Source organism: Caretta caretta, chromosome 7, assembly GCF_965140235.1.
Source record: "Caretta caretta isolate rCarCar2 chromosome 7, rCarCar1.hap1, whole genome shotgun sequence".
NCBI classification, from domain to species: domain Eukaryota; kingdom Metazoa; phylum Chordata; order Testudines; family Cheloniidae; genus Caretta; species Caretta caretta.
In genome coordinates, this window is record NC_134212.1 from 60854819 (window position 1) to 60882505 (window position 27687).

Genomic DNA, 27687 nt, shown 5'->3' on the forward strand with positions numbered 1-27687 from the left:
CCCAGGACGATGCTTGTATTCTGCACCTCACAACTTGTCATTGTCTCTCTAGATTGGAACAACGTTCGGTGTCGGGCTGGTCCCGTCCTCCCTGAACTCCTGTTTCCTGAACAGCTCACCAGGAAGCAGAGAGACCCCTCCCCCTGGCTCTCAAGTCCTTGGTTGGGTGAAGGGATTGAGTGTGAGCACAATCCCCTCAGGAATTTCAGGGCCCATCGGAGAGAAGGGCTGATTCTCTGGGGTCCTCCTGTTTCTCTAGGAAGGAGCCTGTGACTCTTCTCTGAGGACCATCTTCTGGATCTCACAGGAGGGGTTCGGACTCTCACTCCCCAAGCCAGCCAGGGGCCCTGTGGTTAGTGCTCAACAGACCCAGGCATTGCTCTGGCTTGAAGTCTCAGCTCCTTCCTCTGTCCTTCAAGGAGGAAGGGCCTGACTCTGCATTGCACTGACTGCCCTGACCAAGGACGGCCCACTGGGGGCCCAGCTAGGAGGACAGACCGGAAAATGGATCTAAGAGTTCAGGTAAAATTGCCCCCAGTCCTCTCATCGGCCTCACCTCCAAGATGTAGTGGAGCCTGTCGGTGTCTGGGGACTCTGCCAGCAGGTTCCCCAGCATGGAATCCAGAAGATCTGGCAAGACCCTATGCAGATCCTGCACAGCAAGGGAGAGCCATGGGTCACAGTTAGGGAAACTTGGGCTACACCTGCCACAGGATGGGAAGAGGGGTCTCTGGGAAGCACTGGTGAGACCCCCGAACACATATCCTGGCCTCTCTCATTCACATCCCACTGCAGGCAATTAGCAAGGAGTGGCAGCTGGCTCTTCAATCCATGACTTTAGCATGATCTACCTGGACTTGGGTGGTGTCCTTCTCCATTCCCAGGGTGAAGACGGCATGCAGGGCAGCTCGAAGGAGGTGGGTTTCCAGCTCTGGCTCCAGAGCAGGTGTCATGGTGCTGGCAATAATAGAGAGGAGCCGGTATTAGACTGTGCAGTGCGGGGGTGGGACTGGCACCAACATGGATGCGAAACCGCAGGGAAATAGGCGCAGGCTGGCGAGAATGGAAACTGAGGCCCTGAGCCAGGGAATGGCAGGGCCAAAGTTTTCCAGACAGTGGCAGGGCAGCAATAGTGCCTGTTCCCTAGACCCTGCTGCCCCTCCTGTATTTGATCCTGGGAGTGAGCCTCTCCCCAAAGCCATTGCAATGTTACTGGGGTGAAAAGAACAGCCCAGCTAGAAGAGAGTGAACCTTCCTGCGACCTCTGCCAGAGGAGCCACCCTTGGGAGGTGACCGGGGAGTGGGAGGGGCAGTGACTCCCAGCCCTGGGCCTGAGCAGCACCGGGGTTAGGGGAACCAGGCGGGAGGGTCTCAGTACCTGAGGTTGCCCACAGCAATCAGGGAGTTAGCGAGGATGGTGCCGGGTGGAGAGTTATCAGGAAGCTCCTCAATGAGCTCCAAAGGAGACAAAGGAGCATGAGAGCTTCGGGCCTCACTTCCCAGTGACAGGTTTCAGAGTAACAGCTGTGTTAGTCTGTATTCGCAAAAAGAAAAAGGAGTACTTGTGGCACCTTAGAGACTAACCAATTTATTTGAGCATAAGCTTTCGTGAGCTACAGCTCACTTCATCGGATGCATACTGTGGAAAGTACATAAGATCATTTTAAACACACAAACCATGAAAAAATGGGTGTTTACCACTACAAAAGGTTTTCTCTCCCCCCACCCCACTCTCCTGCTGGTAATAGCTTATCTAAAGTGATCACTCTCCTTACAATGTGTATGATAATCAAGTTGGGCCATTTCCAGCACAAATCCAGGGTTTAACAAGAACGTCTGGGGGGGGGTGGGGGGGGGATGGGGGAGTAGGAAAAAACAAGGGGAAATAGGTTACCTTGCATAATGACTTAGCCACTCCCAGTCTCTATTCAAGCCTAAGTTAATTGAATCCAATTTGCAAATGAATTCCAATTCAACAGTCTCTCACTGGAGTCTGGATTTGAAGTTTCTCTGTTGTAATATTGCAACTTTTATGTCTGTAATCGCGTGACCAGAGAGATTGAAGTGTTCTCCGACTGGTTTATGAACGTTATAATCCTTGACATCTGATTTGTGTCCATTTATTCTTTTACGTAGGGACTGTCCAGTTTGACCAATGTACATGGCAGAGGGGCATTGCTGGCACATGATGGCATATATCACATTGGTGGATGTGCAGGTGAACAAGCCTCTGATAGTGTGGCTGATGTTATTAGGCCCTGTGATGGTGTCCCCTGAATAGATATGTGGGCACAGTTGGCATTTGTTGCAAGGATAGGTTCCTGGGTTAGTGGTTCTGTTGTGTGGTATGTGGTTGCTGGTGAGTATTGGTGTGGTCAGGGTGAAAGCTGGAGGCATGTAGGTAGGAATAGCGGTCAGTAGGTTTCCAGTATAGGGTGGTGTTTATGTGACCATTATTTATTAGCACTGTAGTGTCCAGGAAGTGGATCTCTTGTGTGGACTGGACCAGGCTGAGGTTGATGGTGGGATGGAAACCAGTCGGAGAACAAATACTCACCAGCAACCACATACCACACAACAGAACCACTAACCCAGGAACCTATCCTTGCAACAAATGCCAACTGTGCCCACATATCTATTCAGGGGACACCATCATAGGGCCTAATAACATCAGCCACACTATCAGAGGCTCGTTCACCTGCACATCCACCAATGTGATATATGCCATCATGTGCCAGCAATGCCCCTCTGCCATGTACATTGGTCAAACTGGACAGTCCCTACGTAAAAGAATAAATGGACACAAATCAGATGTCAAGGATTATAACGTTCATAAACCAGTCGGAGAACACTTCAATCTCTCTGGTCACGCGATTACAGACATAAAAGTTGCAATATTACAACAGAGAAACTTCAAATCCAGACTCCAGTGAGAGACTGTTGAATTGGAATTCATCTGCAAATTGGATTCAATTAACTTAGGCTTGAATAGAGACTGGGAGTGGCTAAGTCATTATGCAAGGTAACCTATTTCCCCTTGTTTTTTCCTACTCCCCCATCCCCCCCCCACCCCCCCCCCCAGACGTTCTTGTTAAACCCTGGATTTGTGCTGGAAATGGCCCAACTTGATTATCATACACATTGTAAGGAGAGTGATCACTTTAGATAAGCTATTACCAGCAGGAGAGTGGGGTGGGGGGAGAGAAAACCTTTTGTAGTGGTAAACACCCATTTTTTCATGGTTTGTGTGTTTAAAATGATCTTATGTACTTTCCACAGTATGCATCCGATGAAGTGAGCTGTAGCTCACGAAAGCTTATGCTCAAATAAATTGGTTAGTCTCTAAGGTGCCACAAGTACTCCTTTTTCTTTTTGCGAATACAGACTAACACAGCTGTTACTCTGAAACCTGTCACTGGGAAGTGAGGCCCGAAGCTCTCATGCTCCTTTGTCTCCTTTGGAGCTCATTGAGGAGCTTCCTGATAACTCTCCACCCGGCACCATCCTCGCTAACTCCCTGATTGCTGTGGGCAACCTCAGGTACTGAGACCCTCCCGCCTGGTTCCCCTAACCCCGGTGCTGCTCAGGCCCAGGGCTGGGAGTCACTGCCCCTCCCACTCCCCGGTCACCTCCCAAGGGTGGCTCCTCTGGCAGAGGTCGCAGGAAGGTTCACTCTCTTCTAGCTGGGCTGTTCTTTTCACCCCAGTAACATTGCAATGGCTTTGGGGAGAGGCTCACTCCCAGGATCAAATACAGGAGGGGCAGCAGGGTCTAGGGAACAGGCACTATTGCTGCCCTGCCACTGTCTGGAAAACTTTGGCCCTGCCATTCCCTGGCTCGGGGCCTCAGTTTCCATTCTCACCAGCCTGCGCCTATTTCCCTGCGGTTTCGCATCCATGTTGGTGCCAGTCCCACCCCCGCACTGCACAGTCTAATACCGGCTCCTCTCTATTATTGCCAGCACCATGACACCTGCTCTGGAGCCAGAGCTGGAAACCCACCTCCTTCGAGCTGCCCTGCATGCCGTCTTCACCCTGGGAATGGAGAAGGACACCACCCAAGTCCAGGTAGATCATGCTAAAGTCATGGATTGAAGAGCCAGCTGCCACTCCTTGCTAATTGCCTGCAGTGGGATGTGAATGAGAGAGGCCAGGATATGTGTTCGGGGGTCTCACCAGTGCTTCCCAGAGACCCCTCTTCCCATCCTGTGGCAGGTGTAGCCCAAGTTTCCCTAACTGTGACCCATGGCTCTCCCTTGCTGTGCAGGATCTGCATAGGGTCTTGCCAGATCTTCTGGATTCCATGCTGGGGAACCTGCTGGCAGAGTCCCCAGACACCGACAGGCTCCACTACATCTTGGAGGTGAGGCCGATGAGAGGACTGGGGGCAATTTTACCTGAACTCTTAGATCCATTTTCCGGTCTGTCCTCCTAGCTGGGCCCCCAGTGGGCCGTCCTTGGTCAGGGCAGTCAGTGCAATGCAGAGTCAGGCCCTTCCTCCTTGAAGGACAGAGGAAGGAGCTGAGACTTCAAGCCAGAGCAATGCCTGGGTCTGTTGAGCACTAACCACAGGGCCCCTGGCTGGCTTGGGGAGTGAGAGTCCGAACCCCTCCTGTGAGATCCAGAAGATGGTCCTCAGAGAAGAGTCACAGGCTCCTTCCTAGAGAAACAGGAGGACCCCAGAGAATCAGCCCTTCTCTCCGATGGGCCCTGAAATTCCTGAGGGGATTGTGCTCACACTCAATCCCTTCACCCAACCAAGGACTTGAGAGCCAGGGGGAGGGGTCTCTCTGCTTCCTGGTGAGCTGTTCAGGAAACAGGAGTTCAGGGAGGACGGGACCAGCCCGACACCGAACGTTGTTCCAATCTAGAGAGACAATGACAAGTTGTGAGGTGCAGAATACAAGCATCGTCCTGGGGGCAACAATCCTCCTTCTAAAGCTCTCCGGTCAGTGAATTAAATATTCCACCCTGCTCACACCCCCCTGGGTATGGGGGGGCGGCTCTCATTTGCCAACACGTGCACCTGCCCATTGATCCTGAGATGCCTCCTTTCTCCACAGCACATTAACTACTGGATCATGTCCAGGGTGTCGCAGGAGAGAGCCAGGGCCATTAGGAGCAGCACGGCCCTGCTCAGATTCACCATCACCCTCCCTGAGTTTGATGTAAGTGTCCTCTGACCCCAGCTTCCTGACTCCAGGCGTAGGTGGGCTTGTTCCAGCTGGCTGTAGGATCTGCTGCTGCAGGGGCTGTGGGTTAGGAGTGTTCCTCTTGGGTAGGCAGAGTCAGAGCAGAGAATGAGCTTGGCTTGAGTCAAGTTCTTCCTGTCCTGGTTAAGTGGTGACTCTGGGCTTTTAAGGGGACCATGCTCCAGGTTCATGCCTCCCTGACATCCTGGAGCAGCTGTGGAAGCAAGTCCTCAAGGAGGGCCCTGCCCACATCTCTGTGCTCCAGGCTCCCTTGGGGGCAGAGGAAATTAAGGGTCTAGCTCTAGCTCCTATTCTCTAGTACAGTGATCCCCAATGCGGTGCCCGTGGGTGCCATGGTGCCACCGGCGGCATTTCAGCGGCAGGGTGTCCGGTACAGAAAGGTTGGGGACCACTGCTCTGGCATCTCCTGCAGAGGGGCTGAGGGAAAGGAGTCCTGGCCCAGCGGGGGACTGGGAGCTGACGGGAAAATGCTGATGGAGTCCCCTGTCCCTCTCCCTTCCATTAGAACTCAGCAGAATTCCCCAGGATGGGTCACCATGTGGCACAGCTGGCTCTGATCATCAGTGACCCAGACAAGGACATCAGCCAGCAGGCCAGGGAGGGGGTTTACCGGCTCTACCAGCTGCTGCTACACCAGAGGGGTAAGGAACCCAGCTGGGAAATGGCACCCGCGAGACAAGTGAGACTGGGACTCCAGCCAATTTCTCTCAGACTGACCCCAGCTGGAGGATGAGTCTCTCTCTATCTCTTTCTCTGTTCTACACCACTCCCTGCAATTCTGTTGGGCCAGGCACGCAGTGAGGACTATGCCCACTGTGCAGCCACCAATGGGGATTGGAAGGACACAAGCACTGCAACCAGAATGACAAACGTGTGTGTGTGTGTGTGTGTGTGTCTTTCCCAGGGCTGACCATCCATGAGGCCGAAGACCTGTGGTGTTGGGACTGGCACCAGGACAGTAGGCTCTTGGGCTACAGGAACACAGCCAGGGTGGGGGAGGTAAGGACACTCTGCGAGGGCATGAGACAACTCAGGGAGTGGGGGTGGCTGGGTCCCCTGCAACGGCTGCCTCCTGGGGCCACTAGATGGAGATGCCATTCTAGTCCCAGGATTTGGCACCTGGCTCTGGGCAATCTGCTAATGCCTCACATCTTGTTGGTTTTAGGTTTTTGGAAATTTCTTTAGAGGGGCAGAGAAGATTCTTCGTCCGCACGGCAGTCCTGGCCATCCATGACCCCCTGCTGCATGTCAGCCAGGCTGGGCTGCTCCTCGCCTACTCCCTCCTGGGGGAAGCCCAGCAGCTGACGGGGGACACGGTAAGCAGCTGCATTATACTCAGGAGGGCCCAGGCCTCGTTCCCATCCTATTGCCATTTGCTGGCCTGGCAGCAAGGAGCCTGATGGGGAATGAGAGTGAAAGCAGGTGCTACTGGGAAGGGAGATGGATTCACCTCCATGAGCAGGAGGGAACCAGCTTGTCCCCGGAGCAGCTCCAACCCTGCTCTTTAGCAAGGCTAATTAATGACAAGCATTACCTCATCACGGACTTATGTTCTTAGGACATGGTGCTATCGCTCTTGGGAAGGGCAGAAAAGTCCCCTAAGTGCCCTCTGCGAGTCTCTACTGTCCCACAGGGCCGCACCCAGTTCACATCCGTGTCACCTGAGCCACCACCCAGAGTTGGTCCCATCACTGGCAGCCTGGGAGGCCAAGGACTGACTGGTGATGGTGACTGACCAGACAGGGCTGAGGCACATGGCGGGGGAAGCTTGTCCTGCTGCTGACAGGGCTGGACCCGCTCTTGAGAGAACGGGAGGATTCAGTCAGCAGGGGCTGCTGATCTGCCCCATTCACCAGGGCTGCCATCTTGCGGCTTCAGCGATAGTGGCTGGGATGACTTGGGGAAAGGTCTCAACCTCCAAGCATCCCACTTCACTGCTGCCAGAATCCCTCCTGCCCCCCATGCTAGAACCCCATCCCTGCCCAACCTGGGTGGGGGTGGAGAAGAGGGTTCTGAGAATTTGAGCTGTGGATTGGAGGTGGAACAGCTGTCAGGGGCACTGAAGGGGAGGTGACCGGAGTTCACCCTACAAGGAGGGGGGTTGGCACTGGAGGTCACTAGAAAAGACAACACAACTCCATTCTGGGGGTCAGGAGGATGAATCCATCCCTCAAAGGTGGGCAGGTTCTGGGTGGAAATGCTACTGCTTCCAGGTGCCCTTAATCCCCCCTGATTCCTCGGGGGCATCCGAGTCTCTGATAGGTTCTCGTTCCCTTGCAGCAGGAGGACATCTCGGCCAAAGTGATGCGCCAGCTGTGCATCATCTGGCATTTGCGCCAGGTGCCTGAGGCACTGCAGGGGCTGTGCCTCTGAGGCCACCAGCAACTCCCGCTCCCTGCTGCAGGTACTGCTCTGGCTCCCTGTAAATGGAGAGCTAGTGGAAGGGGAAATGGAGCCCCCTGGCACTCACAAAAACTCTCTTCCCCCTCTGTGGAGCAGGGTCCTTCCCTCTGCCCCCCAAATTCCTTCATCTAGGGCAGGAGCTCTTTCCCTCACACCCATTTCCCTCCCCTGTTTCCTTGGTCTACCTCCATCCCATTCCTCCTGCTCCCAGGCAGAGCTCTCCCTGCCCCATATGGTGCAGAAGGGCCATTGTGTCAGGGCCACAGTCCTTAGCCCCACTGAAGCTCGGAAAGCTCCACTTTTGAGGAGGTGGGGTGGGACAGGCTCAGGCCTAGCTTCACCTCCTGCTCTTTATTCTCCCCTTGGCTTTTCTACGGGGTCTCTGGGTGTGAAATGAATAGGAGCCTCCTTCCCAGCTTCTCTTCCAGGCCCTGGGATCTGTCACAGCCTCCCAGACAGGCACAGGCTGCAGCTGAGCCACCTCCGGGAGCAGTGGGGACAGGTCACCTCGTCCCATCAAAGCAAGCAATTCTGGGCCTCCAAGAGGCTTAGATGGAAGACCCCACTCCCCCATGGAGGTAAGAGCCATTTTGTCCTTGGGGCACGTGGGTCTCTTGGGAGAGAAATGGGATCCCCGATGCATAGCCTGGCTGGGAGCTTCCCCGTCCCTGGCTCCTAGCTCTGGCACAGAGACGTCTCCATCACCCTGGTTTTGTTCCTAGGAAGGGGCTCCCCAGCAACGTCCTCTAACCTGGACTCCTGAGAGCATTTCCGGTAGAAGGCCCCAGCCCCTCGGGCATGAAGAGAGCATCAGGTAGTCTCATTCACGTGGCATCTCCGGTCTCCAGCTCCACTTCCCGCAGCAGGGCAAACGAACCCATCAGCTCCCAGAATCCCAACTCTTTGACCTCCTTCCGCTCAGCAGTGGGGTTTCTCCAGTCCCCTCACCACACCTGTCAGCCTCTGAATGATGAAAGGCCTGAATGTCAGTGTCACCAGAACAAGCAAGCTCCAGTTCCAGGCAGTGGGGCCTGTGGGTACTCAGCCCCTCTGGAAACCAGGTCTGAAATGGGGAGCAAGGACCCCAGCCCAGTAACAGTAGGAGTGGACAGAGCAGGCCTGTAACAGGGTGCTTTCCCCTGGGCTGCACAGCCTGGGGCTTAGCCTAGCTGATTACAGAATGAGCCCTAACTGAGAGGCATCATGTACCTCCCCCTAAAGAGCCAGCTCAGAGCAGCACGGAAAGCCTAGAGGGGAACTTGAGAAGAGAGGTAGGAAGTGCCCAGGGAAAACTGCAGCAAACAGAAAGGAGCAGACCTAGCTGTTGGGTACAGGGCCCTGGGCTGCTACCAGTGTCAGGGTGGGACTGGGTTCCCCTACTGGCTCCAAAGAAGGGGGAATACACGAACCCGGAGAGTGTTACCAAGCCCAGCAAGGGGGCTGCAGGCTGAGCAAGAGCCCCAGCGATGGCAGAAGGACTTTCTTTCTTTGCAAAGATCTTTTTGGACTTTTAGTGTGAGACAAGCTGGGCCCCAAAAGGGTGGACTAAAGGTGGTGACCTGGCCAGAGGGCTGAGTTACCAGGCAGAGAAACTGCCATGGTGCTGGAGCGACCATCGATGGGAACACTAGCCCAGCGAGAGAGCTGTGATGCCATGCCTGGCCGCCAGGCGGGCACGTAACGATGAGTAATTGGTTTACGATGGGCATAGTCAGGAGGATTGACTTCCCCTTGTGATCCGTGAGGGCTGATGGAAGTCTTGGTTGCTGAGGGAAGGTCTGTCCTCCCAAGCGGGAGTATCGAGGGACCGGTTTCCCTGAGGGAAAAGGTTTTGGCGTATGCAGTGGTAGTAGCAAAAAGGCTACAGAAGAAGCTAAAGGCTTCAGAACTGGCTCTGCAAACAGCTGTGAAGGAGAATGAGTGGCTGCAGGAAGAGCATTGGGATTCTGTAGCAGAGAAGGATGGCCTCTTAATTCTGGTGAGCGAGCTGGCAGTGGAGCTGGAGACACTGTGCGCGCAGGCTGTACACGCGCAGCCGGTGACAGTGATGAGATGACAAGGGATGAAGCTTGGACAAGAACAGAACTTGCCCCCCTTCTAAGGAGGAGGGTATATAACAGGGGGACTTGGCCTGTGGGCTATACAGCCTGGAGCTAGGCCAAATGGATTACAGAGTGAGCTCCACCTGAGGAGAAAACCAGGGAAAACCACAGCAAAGGTACAGAAGCAGGCCTAGCTGTTCGGTACAGGGCCTTGAGGCAGAACCTAGAATCCAGGGTAGGACTGGTTCTCCCATGGCCTCTAAGGAAGGGGACGTACAAGGCCATAGAAAGGGCTACCAAGGCCAACAAGGGCAGGCCGAGCCAAAGTCAGGATTAGGAAGAGCCCCCAAAGGGACAGAAGACCTTGTTTCTCTTAAAGACATTTTTGGACTTTTAGTTTGGGATGAACGCCACCCAGGAAGGAGTGGACTAAAACACGTTCACCTGGCTGAAGGGCTGAGTTCCCGGCCAAAAAACTGCCAGAGTGCCCTAGTGACTATCGGTGAGGGTGCTAGCCCAGCAAGAAAGCTGACACGAGGCCTTCCCAGAAAGGGGCACCTATCGGTGAGTGAACTCTGTTACAAGCCTGCTTCCATTATGGAAACAGCCTAGTATTGGAGAGTGGTGGGGACGGCTTATGGGAGAGGATGGCTGGAGGGGTCATATAGGAGGGGCAGCAGGGTCCAGAGAGCAGGGAATGGGTTGTACTGCAGCCCTGCCACTGAGTGGTAACGTGATCCTGGCCAGGTCACTCTCCCACCTGGTGCCTCACTTTCTCTATCTTTGAAATGGGGATCGTCCTGACCCACATTAAGAAAGTGTTTGATCCTCTGCTCTTGCTTCCCAAATCCCTGCCCTCCTTGCCCCACACAGGCCTCTGCCCTGTTCCTCAAACTTCCATGCCCACGTTAGTGCCTGTGTCGCTCCCCAACTGCAAGGTCGTGTGTACAGTCTCCTGCCAGCAAACTGAAGCCGCCCCTAGATCCAGAACAGGAATTTCAGTTCCTGTGCGCTGCCATGAATGGAGTATAGAGCATGGGCATGGGGAAGGCCAACACTCACATCCAGGTAGATCATCAACCTACTCCTCTGTCCCAGGAGCAGGAAGGCCTCTGGTTCTTGCTCTCTTTAGTAGCTGGAGCTGCTGAGTTGGGGTTGCAGTGGGCAAAGATGGGAACAGGCCATAGGATTCATCAAGTGTCAGGGGGAGACTCCCCCTCTGTGGGAGATTGTTGGCCCTCTGTGGGGAATCCCTTCCTGGCAGATGCTGTGCTTTGGTTCCTGGACTCTGCCAGGAAGCCCAGCTCCCATCCCTAGCAGCTTGGCTGTTCCCTATTCTGCTGTGCACCAGGCCCTCTGCAGAGAACTGCTCTGGGCAAGGTCTGCAGACACAGCTGTCATCCTGGCAGGTGTAGCCCCAGGTTCCATCACCCTGACCCATGGTCTCTCTCCGCTGATAGGCTCTGAAGAAGGCCTGCCCAGAGACATGGATGTCATGCTGAAGAGCTTGCTGACGGCAAACTCCAGCACATCTTGGAGGTGATCATTATGGGCAGGGGCAGGAGGAATTTTACTGTAGACTGGAAATGAGAGACTGGATGATCCACGTTTCCATTGTGTCCTGCTACCTGAGAGCCACTGGGCTACCCGTGGTCAGGGCAGTCAGTGCAGAGGGACAGAGGGAAGGTGCTAGTGCTCGACAACAGGGCTCTGCCTGGTTCTGTTGAGCGCTAACTCCAAGGCCCCAGGCAGGCTTGCGGAGTGAGAGCATCAGACCCCGTGAGGTCCAAGAGAAGGCCCTCAGAGAAAAGCACTGGCTCCTTTCTAGGAAGCTGCTGAGATTCTCAAGGAGGGATTCATCCCTTCTCTCCCATGGACACAGAGGATTGTAAGGAGCAGGGTGTTGTCCTTTGTCCAACAGAGACCTGTCCTAGGTCTCACCCACAAACCTGGGAACTTGACGGGGTCCTACCCCAGCACTTGTCCTGTACACACTCGTCTCCCCTCCCCTCTTGCCTATTTAGCTATGGCTCTATGAACATGAAACAAACAGGAACTTCTTCTCCATCTCTAAGCCAAACTGGTTTATCAAGTCTGACCCCTCAACACGTTTTAGGGGGCGTATTTCCAGTACACGTACAGAACTCATTATACCCCACTCAGACCTACATCACACAAGAATATTCATGACCAGAGTGTTGTCTGCTTTCCAAAAATAAGAATAGCCATAATGGGTCAGACCCAAGGTCCATCTAGCCCCTTATCCTGTCTTCCAACAGTGGCCAATGCCAGGTGCTCCAGAGGAAATGAACAGAACAGGTAATGATCAAGTGGTCCATCCCCAGTCACCCATTCCCAGCTTCTGTCAAGCAGAGGCTAGGGATAGCATTCTTACCCACCCTGGCCAAGGGCCATTGATGGACCTATCCTCTGTTCTCCCCCTGGGGTGACAGAACCCTGATTGTCACATCTGTCTTCCAGGCTCTATCCCAGTCTCTCACACAGATGTATCCTGTAACCAGCCCAGCTTAGGGCACAGTGGAGACAGGTGATCTCATCCTCTCAAACCAAGGAACGTGGGTCTCATTGAGGCTCAGATGGAAGGTCCCATGCATCTCCTGGAGGTAAGAACCATTCACTCTTCCTGCCACTTGGGGCTCTTACAACAAACTGGGGGCTCCTGCTAGATATCCTGGTTGGGAGATTTCCCTATCCCTGGATCCCAGCCCTGGTACCTATTTCTCATCATGACCTATTTCTCATCATGATATCCTCATTTTATTCTCAGAGGATGTGTCCAGGATCCTGGATAATGTTTTCTGCAGGAGGTTTGAGCAGGGAGAGATCACTCACTGTCACGACCCAGGGGTCTTCAACCCAGGTCTGTAGGGTTCATGGGAGCAGCCACACTCCAACCCTCCACCTGGAAGCCTGCTGAACTTTGCTTACCTAGGACCCATGAAATTCAGCCCCAGTTTGAGGCTCCACTCCTGAGGTCCTATTGGAGGAGTCCCAGAGAAGCTAATCGGCCCCCTGGCCCTGCTTTAGGCAGCAGCAGGAACAGGAGGCTGACTGAATACCGGGGCTGCTCCCTGTTCTGGACCGGGTGCTGCCTGTTCCTGCTGATGATTCCCTGGCTTGATTTCCTGGCATCTGATTTGTGGTTGTGATCGCAAGATTGTCTTTTGCTTCTGATCTTCCAGTCTCCTGACCCAGCTGGCTCTCGACTCCTGTCATGTGAGTGTGGACTCTGGCTCTGACCAGTAGGTCTGGCTGCCCTTGACCCAGCCATGACATTGACTTTCATACAATTTCTCCAATGCCCTTTTTTTTGCTCTCCAGCAAGATACAGCAGTACCTTGGCTCCTAAAGTCTAGTTGCCTGCTATTCAAGGGCTGAGGAGCAGTGCTTGTATTTCCCCCACCCCAGCTGCTTTTCCTATGGGAGTCTCCCTAGAGCAGAGGAGAAATCTGCTCTTCTCTTAGGATCAGTCACAGCAGTAATTCCACCCACCCTGGGATCAGGGACCACTTTTGAAGCCCTTAGCATGTGGGGTAGGTGGGGGCAGAGGCTGAGGCTCCAGCAGTTTCCCCCGGAGGACACCACCCTGTCTTTCTATGGTCTGACTAGGGCTCACCATCCATCCTAGAACTGAACACCAGATGGGAGGTGATAGATTGTCCTTGGTGGGCCATGTTCTTGTGTGTGATGGAGCTGTGTGCCAGAGAGGACCAGGAGCAGATGCACCACACATGGCCAGGAATGGGCTAAACAGCCTGTAATGCTAGATGAGTACAACCATGGCCACATACAGACACCATGGGCATCCATGGGGACTGAATCTGGCCCTTTGCTACCAAGAGCACAACTCACTCCAACCTGAGTCATTATGGTAGTGACCCCTGACAGCCCCTCTGAGGGGGGTAAGTATTAGCTGGGGCACAGGGATGGAAAGTAATTGGCTGCGAGGTCAGACACAACATCACTGACAGAGGCAGGACTGAAGCACTGTGCTGATACCAGTCCAGCTCCAACCACTAGATTCCACCCACTTCCAAAGCCAGAGACCCCAGGAGCCCTGACTCTGACAGTTAGGCCTTAAATGACCAGACCAAATTCCCTCCCACTCAAGAAGCCATAGAAGGGAGCCATGTGTGGTGCATCATAGCTAATGATGAATACAGCGGGCTTTGTCGTGCGTGGTGAAGGGTTTAAAATGGGTCTCTTTACTATCACACTAAACTTTAAAATAGCTGGGTATGGTGAAAGGGCAGGTCTATAAAGGTAAGAGATCACTCTTGAAGTCTGAGATTCTGTTGCTATTGCATGCTTCTACCAGCTGATCTCAACCCAACAAATCCCTCAGCTGGTAACTGAGCTCTTGTCCTCTTTTTCTGGACCAGCCACCAGAAATACATACATGTACAATATATGTGGCCAAGGAAATACAGAGGCATGGGGGTCACTTGCAGAGTTGCCTGTTAATGCGACCCTTGTGGGGGAGCACGGCAGGGTACTGTGCACTAGGCAGGAGACACGTCTCCAAGCCTGCACATCCTGAGGATCCAGAGACCTCTCTCCAGATCCCAGAGTCCTAAGGAGCCAGATGGAATCTGGCCTCTCTCCCCTCACCTCAGCAGTCCAGAAGAAGCTGTTTGCAGACATGTCACGTGTTCTCTCCTGCCACACTCACCTGTTGGTGACTAATGCAGTCACAGAGTCCAGTCTGGGTGTCCTGTATTCCTCTGGGCTGTGGGAAGCAGGAGGACTTAAGCTGCAATGGAGCCTCCTGTGCATGGGCTGAGTGGGCAACCTCTCTATTGCCCTATCTGGCTTCCAGCAGCCGGGGGCTGAGGAGGAGGTGAAGGACTTACCACAACACACTGCCTCTTCCTATGCAGCAGCTCTAACATCACCGGTCCCTGTACCCACTCCAGCTCCTCACAGAGCAGCAGCCCAGCAGTGCATGCCCAGATCACTGGCTGTAGCATATCGCCCCGGCTTAAGTCGCTTTGTAGCGCTAACCTTAATTCCAAGTAGCTTGTAAAATATTGCGAAGAGTTAGTGGGTGCTGGACACTTGATGAGCTCAAACGCAATCCGGTGATTTCAGTTTGGGCTGGACCAGTACAATGTTTTGAGCCTCAGGCATGTGCCAAACAATGTTGTAAGAACTAGGAAACTTCACTCCAGACCTCTTCTTGGGAATCCCTTGACCAAATAACTCCAATGTTGCACCATTAACTCTGCCTTGAACCGAGATGAGCTACAGCAATTTTCTAGATAATCTGTGTCAGCTTGCAGATTTTAGAGCACTAAGGAAACTTAGCTATTAATAAGCTCATCTCAGCTTTAGCCACAGTGCTTTTGCTGCCCGATTGTAATGGCACTGAACTGGGCCTTAGGTGATGGATCCCTTGGCCACCTCAGCTGGGCTGTACGACCAGTTCAGTGCTGTCCAAGGCAGGCTGCTGCCTTGTCAGCCTGCAACACTTCCCATTGGAGGAATGCACCAGCCAGAGGAGTGAAGAGCGTAGTAGGGATGTGCTTGCAGTGACCAGTCCCTCCGAAGGCCCAGCAGGAATCTGCCCATGACCGCATGGTTGAAAGACTGTATCTTTCCTCATAACCCTATGGACGGACTAGTTTAATTGGCTCTGATGAGGGGTTGGTGAGTACAAATCCATCACACTCATCACAGATCATGCAGCGGAGGGCAGAGTGGGGCCTCTCCTCCTTCCAGCTTAGTGCCATCTCCTGGCTGAGTTGGCATGAGAGATGCAACATTATTAATTATTATTATTATTATTGGAGACACGGTGGGTGAGGTAATATCTTTTCCTGGGCCAACTTCTGTTGGTGGAAGAGACAAGCTTTTGAGCTTACACAGAGCTCTTCTTCATATTATTATTTATTATTATTATAATCTGTATTATCATGCAGAGCTCTGAGTCATGGACCAAGGCCCCATGTGCTGCACAAACACAGCACCAAAACCAGCCCTGCCCCAAGGAGCTGAAATCAAAGTGCCCTGAGACTGGATCACTGTTGGTACATAAGTATACAGAGGGCTCCAAGACATGGCTCCTCCGAAGAGCTTGTGTAACACACACACACCTCCTCAGTGTGGTGTTCTGTCCCATCTAGTGGCACTACGACCACTTAGAGAGAGAGAGATTAATGAGTTTGCTCTACGACCTTACCTAACAGCCAGATGCCTTTTACTTATGCAGTAGAGGCTCCTGCATCTAGCTCCAGAGGTCCCAGGTTCAATCCCGCCCGCTGATGACCGGGGTCTGTCAGTGTTACACTTGGACTCCAAATGCCTAGCTCCCTCCTTGCTTTCTCAACCACAGCTCCACTCTGAGCAAAGTCTCCATTGCGCCATCTGTCATGGTGATGCCCAGCGCCCTTCCCTGAGCTGATGCAGGGAAGTGCACAAGCAGTTCAAACTCTTCCCACCTTGGCAGGGCTCAGCTAAACCCCCAAAGCTCTCCTCTCCAGGCCTGCGAGGACTGGGGTAGCTGGCAGGCTCAGAGGATGGGGTCTTTTGTCCTTACAAGGCAGCCACAGGGAGGTGGAGAGCAGACACAAGCCGTGTGCACTCAGGAGGCCACCCTGCTGCAAAGGGAGGACAAGAGTAGGGGCAGGAGTGGGAACAGCTGAGCAACTGATCCCTGCAGCTGGGGTCCCTCTCAGGCCAGTGGCATTTACAAAGCACCAGGTGCGTCCATGTGTTCTTGATGTGCTGGGCAGCCCTGCCAGCCCATTATGGCTTTCAGAGACCATGTCGGGGGGAGGGGGAGGCCGGTCAATGGCAACATAGCTGCCTTTGTAGCCGTGCTCCCATTGCTATGGGAATCAGCCGAGGAGGCAGCACTCCAGGAGAGTTTGAGGTGGAGGTGGAATGCACTGCTATGGGGGAAGGTGTGAACTCATCGCACTCTGGCTAGGCTGGTGTGAGCTCGGGCAACACTTCTAGTCTGGGGTAAGAGAACCCTTGTGCAGTTTAGCTTGTGTCACTTTGGAAACAGTTTAAGCTAAGCTGGAAAAAGCCTCTCTTATTTCACATGGAGAGTGTCCATACAGGGAGTTCTAGGGCACAGTACACGTGGGGCAGTGACAGTACAGATATCCCAGTATGCAGCCCAGTTGCAGGCCCCAATCCTGCTGCTCCTATGCAAATTGGTGGCAACCTCCCGCATGGTGTAGAACCAGCTTGTTTGACTCCAGTATTGTCCTCTCAGCTTGGTGCGTCCCAAGGAGCCAACAAATGGGCTTGGGGACAGATTGCTCCTGGGGATGCCAGGTAATCAAATGACAAGCAGCAGCTCATCCCAGACTGTCAGCTCCAGGCGTCACCTGTCTGTGAGCTGCATTTGCAGGAGATAAAGCAGCAGCCTGCTTAGTTGCACAGCTGTGGAATCCTCCCCTCCAGAGCCAGCGTGGGCGGCAGGACCAGCTGATAACGTCTCACGCTCAGTCCAGCTCAGCTCTTTCAAAACGCAATAAACAAACTTGGAATCCACAATCCTGAGTTCACAAAGCAGCGCTTCACGCTGGGCAGAGCTCTGGGAGCGCTGTTCAAAGTGCCTGGCGGATTAAAAACCCCTCAGTGCTCAGACCAGAGCCTTTACTTCGAAACGTAAGATAAGGAGGAAACTCAAAACATGCCTGTGGGCTGGTGGCTGTATTTGATCCATGTTAAAATTATTTTGCTCATTTTGATCAGCCTTAAGCTGTGGGAAAAGCGGTGAAGGGCGTCGCATGCCTGTGGTGAGAGTTATCTTGATGAAGCCTGCACTTTGCAAGATTATATGTAATGAAACCAAAATGAAATTCCTTCTTTTATCTGAAGTTTGCAAAGAAGCATGTCTGGGCGTGCGGTACCTGGGCACCTGTTCCTCATTAAAGAGGGCCGGACGTCTGTGGCCTGCAAAGAGCAGAAAGCATATCCAAGACCTGCAGGCAGGGCAAGCAGGGTCTGACCCCAGCCTCTGTTCTCGTCTAACATGCACGCCGATACCTGGGCTCAGTAGGCTTCCCTGAGTCTGGCGCCAGAGCTGAGAAAATGCCTTTTATACCCTGCCAAGACATGGCCAGCCAAAGCTCGCTTTTTTTTTTTTTTTTTTTAAGAGACAGGCTTCTTTTTGGTGGGTGTTTGAAAGCTGCTGTTTAAAGCACTAGAAAAAGGTGGGAGGATTTAGTTAAATGTTTTTTGAACGTGTCCTCCTTTTATTTGAGTCTGTGAATTGATAAGTTGATATCATGGTTGCCCTACATTATGTGGTTCTCACAGTTCAGGGAGAAGATGGCACAGAGTCACGCTGCAACTGTTACTCGACTGCAAAATGAGATCTGAGCAGGAACAGCCCACGCCAGTTATTGGAGCAGACGTTACACATCTCAAGTACTGCCAGGTGAAAGGGCATTGATTAAGACCAGCTTCTTGCCAGGCCGAGTGCTCTGGTAATGAGCATGGGCTTGCTCTGAGGATTCTGCAGTAACGACCACAGTGACAATTGTTAATGCAACACCATTAACCTGGGCCATGGAACTGCAAAGAACTCCTGAGAATCGCTGCCTTCATTTGGAATATTTCTCATCCGAAGCTCTGGCTGGCGAGGGATGCCTCACAGCCCCACATGCTCTTCGAACACTACTGATATGCAAATTTCAAAGGCTGTCCTGAAGGCATTGACTTCAACCAGCACTGGCCCTCTGTGGTTGCCATGAGAGACACAATTCTTCTCTGGTGCTGAAAAGCCCCAGGAATTAGGAATTTCAAAATAAGATTGAAACTGCAGGCAAGGACCTTATGGTTCAGGCCCCAGCCTGACACTTACAAGATCTGGGTTTAGTTCCATGCTCAGCCAGACTCCCTGAGTGACCTGGGACAAGGCTTTTAATCTTCCTGTGCCCCGCTTTCCTAGCTGTGAAATAGACCCTATACAGTATCTTGCTTTCTCTCATGCTTTGTCTACTTAGAATTGAAGTTCTTCAGGACAAAGTCTGTTAGACCCAGGCAAACACTTTCCCATTGAAAAATGGGGTTTTGTTGGGGGAAAAAAAATTCACAGAAAATTCGTTTTCAATTAAAATATTCAGGTTTTTGCTGAAAACTTGAAAAATCATCAATCACCTTTGCATCCTCCGTGCCTGTGAGTGGGTGGGTGCAGATACCTGTTCTGTGGGCAGCTGTGCCAGCCGCAGCTTGTGGCCTCCTTTTAAGAGGAAGCACCCATTTATACCCCAGTGTATTTCTCTGGTTCCCCTCCTCAGAGGAAACAGCCGATTCTGCATGCAGAGGCAGAGATTTTCAGCCATTGAAGGGATTTAGAGACAAAGACTTTAGCAGAATTGGAACATCCAGCCTCCATAAGCAGCTTTGGAAATCTCAGCCAAAGGCAGGAGGCAAACTCACCCATAGGTGGTGCCGTTGGTACTGAAGTGTGAGGCATAAATATGGAAATTTCCGAGAAAGGAATTCTGGGAGGTACTTTCATGTCTCCATGGCCCATTCCAAACACCATGTATTGCTTATCACATCTCTCCATAGCACTAATGGGTAGGGTACTGGAGGAGTTTTGCATCAGTTTAAACCAAATAACTGAAACTAGCTCACTCACCATAATAGAGTTTTAATATTAAACTCAGCTGTTACTGGCCTAGTGTTACCCAGCTTCTCACTGCTTCTACAATGAGTACAGGAACATAGGTAGCCATGTATTTAAATATAAGTGGGGCTGTGGTGCTGCTTGGGTAATCGATGGCCTGTCGTTATATTATTGCACCCAGTAAATTATGCATTAAATCAAGTTGTTTGAGCAAATAAGCTCTAATATGCCTGTTGCGTACATAATTTCTAGTAAGCATTAGTCATTGACATTAATGCTAAGTCCACAGGGTTGTCGAGACTAAGGGCTGTTCCGGGACATGCCCATTAATGTCAAGGGGTGGCTCTGCTTTCACTCAGAGCAGAGTTTAGCCTGTACGTGCTGCCCCACCCGATTTTCATAGATTCACAGATTCCAAGGCCAGAAGGGACCATTTTGATAATTTATTCTGACCTCCTGCATAACACAGGCCACAGAACTGCCCCAAAATAATTCCCAGAGCAGATCTTGTAGAAAAACATCCAATCTTGATTTAAAAGTTGCCACTGATGGAGAATCCACCATGGCTCTTGCTAAATTGTTCTAATTACTCTCACAGTTAAAAATTTGTGCCTTATTTCCAGTCTGAATTTGTCTAACTTCAACCTCCAGCCATGGGATTGTGTTTGACCTTTCTCTGGTAAGAAGAGCCCCTTCCCAATGTAGACAAATATAAACTGTAATCAGGTTACCTCTTAACCTTCTCTTTGTAGAGCTCTTTGAGTCAACCACTATAAGGCATGCTTTCTAACCCTTTAATCATTCTCGGGGCTCTTCTCTAACCCTCCCCAATTTATCAACATCCTTCTTGAATTGTGGGCACCGAACTGGACACCGTATTCCAGCAGTGGTCACACCTGTGTCAAATACAGAGGTAAGAATCACCTCTCTACTCTTACTCAAGATTCCTGTTAATGCATCCCAGAATCCCATTAGCCCTTTTGTCCACAGCATCACACTGAGAGCTCATGATCAGCTGATTCCACACCATGATCCCCAAATCTTTTTCAGAATCACTGCTTCCTAGGACAGAGTCTCCCATCCTGTAAATATGGCCTACTGTGCCACAGTATATAAACCCCACACTGAGCAAACAGGAGTTAACCAATCACTTTTAGCCAAAGAGGCCATACCCCCTTGCCCCTGCTATGCATGCTCCCCATGAGGGGAACAGATAAAAGGCAACTGGTCATTTCAGTCTGGGGTGGCTGAGGAGGAGGAAGGACATGTGTTGTGGGCTCCTGCAGAAGAACCGCTGACTCTTCAGACCACCAAGGCTATGGACCCAGACTCCACTGTGGAGAACCAGCCAACTTGCAATCAGTAGCAGTCTAGTCACTATGGAAAGCTCTGGAGAGCTGTTGGGAGAGTCCAAGTGGTTCTCGTTGGTGGCACGTGAGCTGGACTGGCTGTTCACTTGCCCTGTATGTCAAGCCACCTCAAGACCTTTCACCTAAAGCCAGCCAGAAAGCTAGGATGCTTTTCATGAACTGCAGTTATGATTTCCCTTTCCACTTCTGTACTGTGGACACACCCACACTGCTGTGACTCTGGCATATGCATTCTCTCCCATCTGAAAAGTGATATGTCAAACTTCCCCCATGCATGTTTTAATTCCCAGATGCTATGGGCCAAATCCCCAGCTGACCTAAGAAGATGTAGCTCCAAATTTTCTAAAAAAATTCAGCCTGGGGCAGATGTCTGGCATGGAAAATTTCAGTCCCACAGCTAAAGTTTGGCAAAGATATACACAACTGAAAACACGTGCTGATAATGGGACATGTTGGGTAACCTCGCTAATAGGCAGCACTACCAGCCTCGCCTATAATTATATCAAAATAAAAACTATGTAAAAATAACATTGACTTTGCAAAGTCAACCGCTCCAAAAATTAGTAAATGCCAGAATTAAAGTTACTTGTGCTACCTTAATTCCACCCCCTGTGCATTGTGATATAATGTTTAATGACATGATCATATATGGGTTTTGTTTTTTTTACAGACCCCCCTGCCTCATTCAATGCACAGGATGGAAGTTGCATGGAAGCTGGGGTGAAACATTTCTAATTCATCAGGCCCAGGTAACTTGCACCCAAAAGTCCTAAAAGAGTTGGCTGATGAGAGCTCTGGCCCGCTGATGTTCATTTTCAATAAATCTTGGGATCCTGGGGAAATTCCAGAGGACTGGAGGAGGTACTTGTGATGGGTTCGGTCACAGAGACCCCCTGGGGACCGTCACCTGACGTGCTGGAATCACCTCTGAGATGGTTTTCCCTGCCAGCTTGGAACTCCAGAACCTTTTCTTGTTGAGCCAGACATGCTAACCTGCTGCAACACAGACCCGGGTCTGGTCCATGCCCCCAAAGCTGTAGACTTTAACCAAAAACTGCTCAGCAGATCACCTATCTCCAGCACGCAGACACCCAGTTCCCAATGGGATCCAAACCCCAGATAAATCCATTTTACTCTGTATAAAGCTTACACAGAGTAAACTCATAAATTGTTCACCCTCTATATCACTGACTGAGAGAGATGCTCAGCTGTTTGCTCCCCTGGGTATTAATCACTTACTCTGGGTTCGTTCATAAACAAACATGATTTTATTAAGAATAAAAAGTAGGATTTAAGTGGTTTCAAGTAATAACAGACAGAACAAAGTAAGTCACCAAGCAAAACAAAGCAAAAACACACAAGCCTAAGTCTAATACATTAAGAAACTGTTTACAGGTAAAATCTCACCCTCAGATGTTCCAATAAGCTTCTTTCACAGACTAGACTCCTTCCTAATCTAGGCCCAATCCTTTCCCCTGGTACAGTCTTTGTTAGTTCCAGCAGACATCTTAGGTGGAAAGCAGGGGTGTTCTCATGACTGGAAGCCCCCTTTGTCCTGTTCCACCCCCTTTTATAGCTTTGGCACAAGGCGGGAGTCTTTTGTCTCTCTAGGTCCCCACCCCTCCCTTCTAAATGGAAAAGTACCAGATTTAAGATGGATTCCAGTATCCTGTGACATGGTCACATGTCCTGTGAGACCTTATCTTTCATTACCCATGGGCTGGCCAGCACATACACAGGAAGGCTTGCAGGTAAATAAACACATTCACAACCAATTGTTCTAGTCAATGGGAGCCATCAAGATTCTAAGCCACCATTAATTGCCCACACTTTGCATAATTACAATAGGACCTCAGAGTTATACTTCATATTTCTAGCTTCAGATACAAGAATGATACAAATAGAATACATGCATGCAAATAGGATGAACACACTCAGTAGATTATAAGCTTTATAATGTGTGGCAAATTGCCAGAACCACTATAATGGGTCTCGCGCTTTCTCTTCTTGGATGGGGGTTCAGGGCACTGTTTCTTGCCCCTGAACTGGGGTATTAACTGCCCCACTAGTGTCCTAGAGGAGGGGAGTGGAGAGGGAGGGACCCGGCCCCACCCTCTACTCTGGATCCCAGCCCAGGGGACCTAGGGATAGCAGTTCCTTCCCCTGGGCTACTTCCCTCTCCTGCCCTTCAGCTTGTGGGGCTTCCTGCCCTCCCTCTGCACAAACTAGGTGTCCCTTTACCTAGGGTCTTGGTCATCTTAGCCCACCGCAGCACTTCTCCAAACTCTCCTCTGCTTCCCTCCAAACTGCTCTCTGCTCCAACACCAATCCACTCTGCTTCAATTCCTCCTCCTGTCTGATTGAAGCAGGGGGCTTTTATCATGTGACTGGCTTCAAGTGCTTTAATTAATTTATAGCAAACTTTCTTCCCTCTACAGAGAATAAGGCTCCCTTCTAACACTCTCCTGCTGCCCTCTGGCCATGCTGTATCACAAATGATACCTTACAAGAGACCTTTTGCATAAAGCATATTCCAGTTACATCATATTCACGTTCGTATTTCCATAAACCACATGGAGTGCAACGTCACAATGCTAATGTTGTGCCAATACTCCAAAAGGGCAAGTGAGATGGCCCAGGCAACAGCCTGGAATATGATGACACCCAGACATCTGTTTGCCCTCTAAAAAACAGATGTTATGAGGTTGGTGAAACCTTGCTTGGTGTTGAGTTAAAACCTTGTTCAAGCTGATGTGTGAATGTGCCCTTCACTTAAGATAGCGCTAAGAAACATTTAAGGGGCCACACCTAAAACAGGATCTCATAGAACAGAGGTTCTCAAACTTTTTTTGTTGACCCCTTTTCAATGCAATGTTAATCATGGACCACCAACTGAGAAACTGATTGACAAAAGTGTGTACTTCATATAAACACGTACTGTTAGTAAAATGCTTTAAGAAAAAGAGTAGAATGGTACTTACAAATATCAGTGCGATGGGTGGGCCTGCTTCTTACAGCAGAGTCTATCTATCCTTTGTGTGATGGTTGACAAGCAAACTCGTAAATCACTCTCCACTTCCAGTCGAGACCTGAACTTTGTCTTCATAGCTGGCATGGCAGAGAATGATGCTTAACATATATATGTTTTTGGGAAAGGTAGCCACACTTATCATTGCTTCTGTAACTAAAACTGGGTACTCTGTAGCAATAGTTGGCCAAAACTGACAAGGTCTCTGGTCCTGAAACTTAATTTTCAGTGTGCGGGCACAGGTAGTTCGAGCAGCTCCTGTTCTGCTTTTCCACTCAAATGGCGAGATGCCACAGCAGAAGTTGAGAACAGATCCTGGAACCAATCATATTCCTCCATGTTGATATTTGTAAAGTAAACCATGAAGTGCTCGGTCAAAGGTGAGCAACGATCCCGTCTCTCTCACAGTCAATTTTCATGCTGTTCATATCCAGAAATTCTGTCCATAGTGGAAACAGATCTGAGGTTCCACTGCTCAGCCTAGTTTTCCAAATCTCTACTTTCTTCTGAAATGCTGCACTCTTGTCATTCACCTACAGTATGGTTGTACTGCTGCCTTGTGTGGACAGGTTCAGCGCATTCAACAAGTTAAAAATGTCTGTGAGATATCCGGTCAGAAAAGTGTGTGGTGATCTTGGGATTGTGCACAGAAAGAAAACTCAGCAGCTTTTTGAAAAGCTCAAAAACTCTTTCCAACACGCTGTTGTGAGATAGCTAATGCACTTCCATATGAAACAATAATTTGTCATGTCTTGCCCCCATTTCTAAACACAGCCTTGCAAAAAGGTGGGAATTCAAAGGCCAGGACTTTACAACATTCACGATTAGCACATCATGTAATTTGTGTTCCATTCTCTTTGATGCAAGGGCTTGGTGACACAGCGTACAGTGTGTTACCACGTTGGTTTATGGTTCATATTCTTGCTCCACCACCCATCCTATTGCCTGTCATAGTGACAGTACCGTCCATGCAAACAGCAACACAGTTCTCCCAATTCAGAGATTCAGCTTTCATGAACTCATCCAATAATCTGAATATTTCCTAATCTGGTGTCTGTTCTGGTAACTCCTAACAAAGAAAATCTTCCAAAATTCCCCCGCAGCCAAACATAATGAACAAAAACTAACAACTGTGCTGCGTTACCGACATCACTTGTCTCAGCAAGCTGAACTGCAAACTGTTCACACGTACGCTAGTAGGAGAATTGAAGAGCTTTCAAATTATGTAAAATGGCAACAAATTGTGTCTTTAGAAAGTGGTATGGCCTTAAGTTTCTTCACTGCCATCTTCCCTTACCATCACTTCACACATTTCTATAGCAGCTGGAAGAATCAGTTCTTCTCCAGTGGTGTGGGATTTTTTACTTTTTGCAAGCTGAAGATATTGTTTGTCATTTGAGTTTTCTGTTGATTGTATTCTTTCTTTCACTGAAAAAAGTCTCTGGATTTATCTTTATACTCCAGGTGGCTTTGTTGTAAAGTGTCGTTTCAACTTTGCAGGTTAGATTGCTTCATTTGATAGGATTTGTAAGCATACAAAGCATTGTGGTTGTCCATTACTAAATCCCATAAAACCAAAATCAATATAACTTTCATCAAACTTTCTGATCTTCATTTGTTTCTCATGGTTTGACTCTGCATTGTCCATGGCTTCAGCACAACTAGCAGTACTAGTATGAGGACATTTTAAAAACATATCCATTTTCGATATAATTTGCTCACACACTGTAAAAATATATTCCATTTCCATCTGCCAAAGACAGTCATCAAAAAAGCGTATATCACTTCTGATTTGTCACAAAGCAGTGAGGTTTTTTTTAAATTCATGCTTATGCAATGTGAGTATTATGGCGTTGTTCATGCATCATGGAATATGTTGTATAAACAGAAATAGTAATTTTGTCAGCTTTAATTGTGAGACAATGAAATGTGCAGTGAGATTTCTAAAAAATTTCTTTTGTAATATTTTGCAGACCCTTTGTGCAATTTCGAAGGACCCCCTGAAGTCTGCAGACCCTAGTTTGAGAACTGCTGTCATGAATCGGTCCAGAATTTAGCATCACGTGGGTGAGGAGGTTCCACTGAGTATTATGACCAGGTGGGCGTGGGCGAGAACACACAGAAACTGGAAACAGACAAGAACAGAAAGAGAGAGAGACAGAGGCAAAAAAAAGCAAGAAGGCACCTGTAACCAGAGTGTGATCCTGGAAAAAGCTAGAGAGAGAGTTTTGTGTTGGCTGGACTATAAACTAAGACACTGCTCCCTTTGTTCTGGGTGATGTCTGCATTCAGAGAAGCAGGACTTTGTGCATTCCTTGTAAATCAACAAGAATGCATCAAACAAAACAACAGAGTCCATCAATTTCTATTTCCAACTGGAACATCACCAGGGCTCAGAAATTTGTCTAGCCACTTGGGTTGACAAAAGGCAACCCAGTTCCAAACAGTTTCCTTCCTCCCAGGGCTGCTGTGGGGTTAACGAGCAAACATTTCCTAAGCACCCACAAACAGAAGGCACCAATGTTACATTCCTTACTGTAGTGTGCGTGTAGTAAAACCAAGGCACAGACATGGGAACGTGAGTGCGGTGAGGGTCTGGGCTTGCTCCAGCTGACATCAATGGCAAAGTTCCTTTAAATACCGGTGATGCCGGATCTGTCCCCATGGGGGTGACCAGGCTGTGAAAGATAAGCAGCTTGGCTTTTTAGAGGGTAAATGGTCCTGATCCTGGAGAGTCTTGGGTTTGCTAGCCAACACCCCATTCTCTCACTTGTTACTGGTACTTAAAGTCCAGGCTAGCCTTTGATGTAGCCAGTGCTGGCTGCAGCAATTACTGCATTTACTGTGTGAGTGGCAACCCCTGTTGGATTTTCCACGCCACTAACCTTCCATTTTTGATGATTCACTAGGGACTCCAGCCAAGACCTTTGTATGGAGGCCCAAAGAATGAGCACCACGGACCTTGCTGGGCGGAACACAATTCTCTTCCCCAACCTAGAACCAGATCCTGGGACCCCCTATGTTGCTGCTCTGTGGGCTGTCATGGCAGCTGCTGCCCCATGCTTTCGCTGCTAAAAAGTATTGGCTATGGGATTACCATCAGTGTAATCTGTTGGACATGGCCCTGCCTTCTCTGTGCACTGTCAGAGGCAGACCTTCTGTGGGTTACACAACTCCTGGGGCTCGTGGTCCTCAACAGCCCAGGGGAAGGTCAACCTAGATCTGAGCAAAAACTGGAGTTTCTGTCTTGCAAGAAATTCTGGTATTTCCACATTTGGTTGGTTGGGTACAGAGCAAAAGACACAACACTTTCCCTTCTAGGTCACTGGCTGCTAGTCAGCTCAGGTCAGTAAAGAGTGCAAGCCACTGTAGGATGACTGTATAAGTTGGTGGGGGGCGATGCTCTATCAGAAAGCTGGCTCCAGCACTAACAAACTAGCCTTGACAAAGTCCTCATTCATTTCTCTTCATTTAGTTGACTCTATTCCAAGCTGTGAGTGAACCAGAGGAACAGATAAAAGCACTGTGATCACAAATGGTTTATTTCTCATGTTAGCACGCATGGTTTCATGTGGTTTTTCGGTGACATGGTGCTGCTAATACACCACATACAGACACCTGATGAAAGCAGCCTCTTTAAATACAATGATTAACTTCAAAATACATCCTTATCTGTGACTCCTTGTATAATTTATTTGAACCATCACAAAGGCTATTAACTTCCCTCCCCTTCATTGGTATTTACTGGGTTTTTAACTCAAAACAGGCAAAGCTCAAAGTCCAATAGGAGTGTTGTAATCTACATGACTTAGAGCATATGCATGTTGAGTAAATTTTATACTATCCAAAAATGCCATAAAACTTTTATAGCAGGAAGGGTCAAGCTAGATACACAGATTTTTATTTCATGCTGTAATTTCTTGTTCAAGAAAGACTTGAAACCACAAGACATTTGACCCTTCCAAATTAGGCTTCTCCAGATCTGATCGGGGGAAACTAGATGCAATAAGACTTGC

General features: G+C 50.0%; 1 long non-coding RNA gene across 1 annotated transcript; it reads left to right on the forward strand.

The window, feature by feature from the left end:
* Window positions 1–10063: 10063 nt before the first annotated feature.
* LOC125640525 (uncharacterized) lies at window positions 10064–27560 on the forward strand. The gene is made up of 4 exons (XR_007357800.2): window positions 10064–10221; window positions 12139–12281; window positions 21314–21392; window positions 25645–27560. It is a non-coding gene; the product is annotated as an uncharacterized LOC125640525 (long non-coding RNA).
* The last annotated feature ends 127 nt before the right edge of the window (window positions 27561–27687 follow it).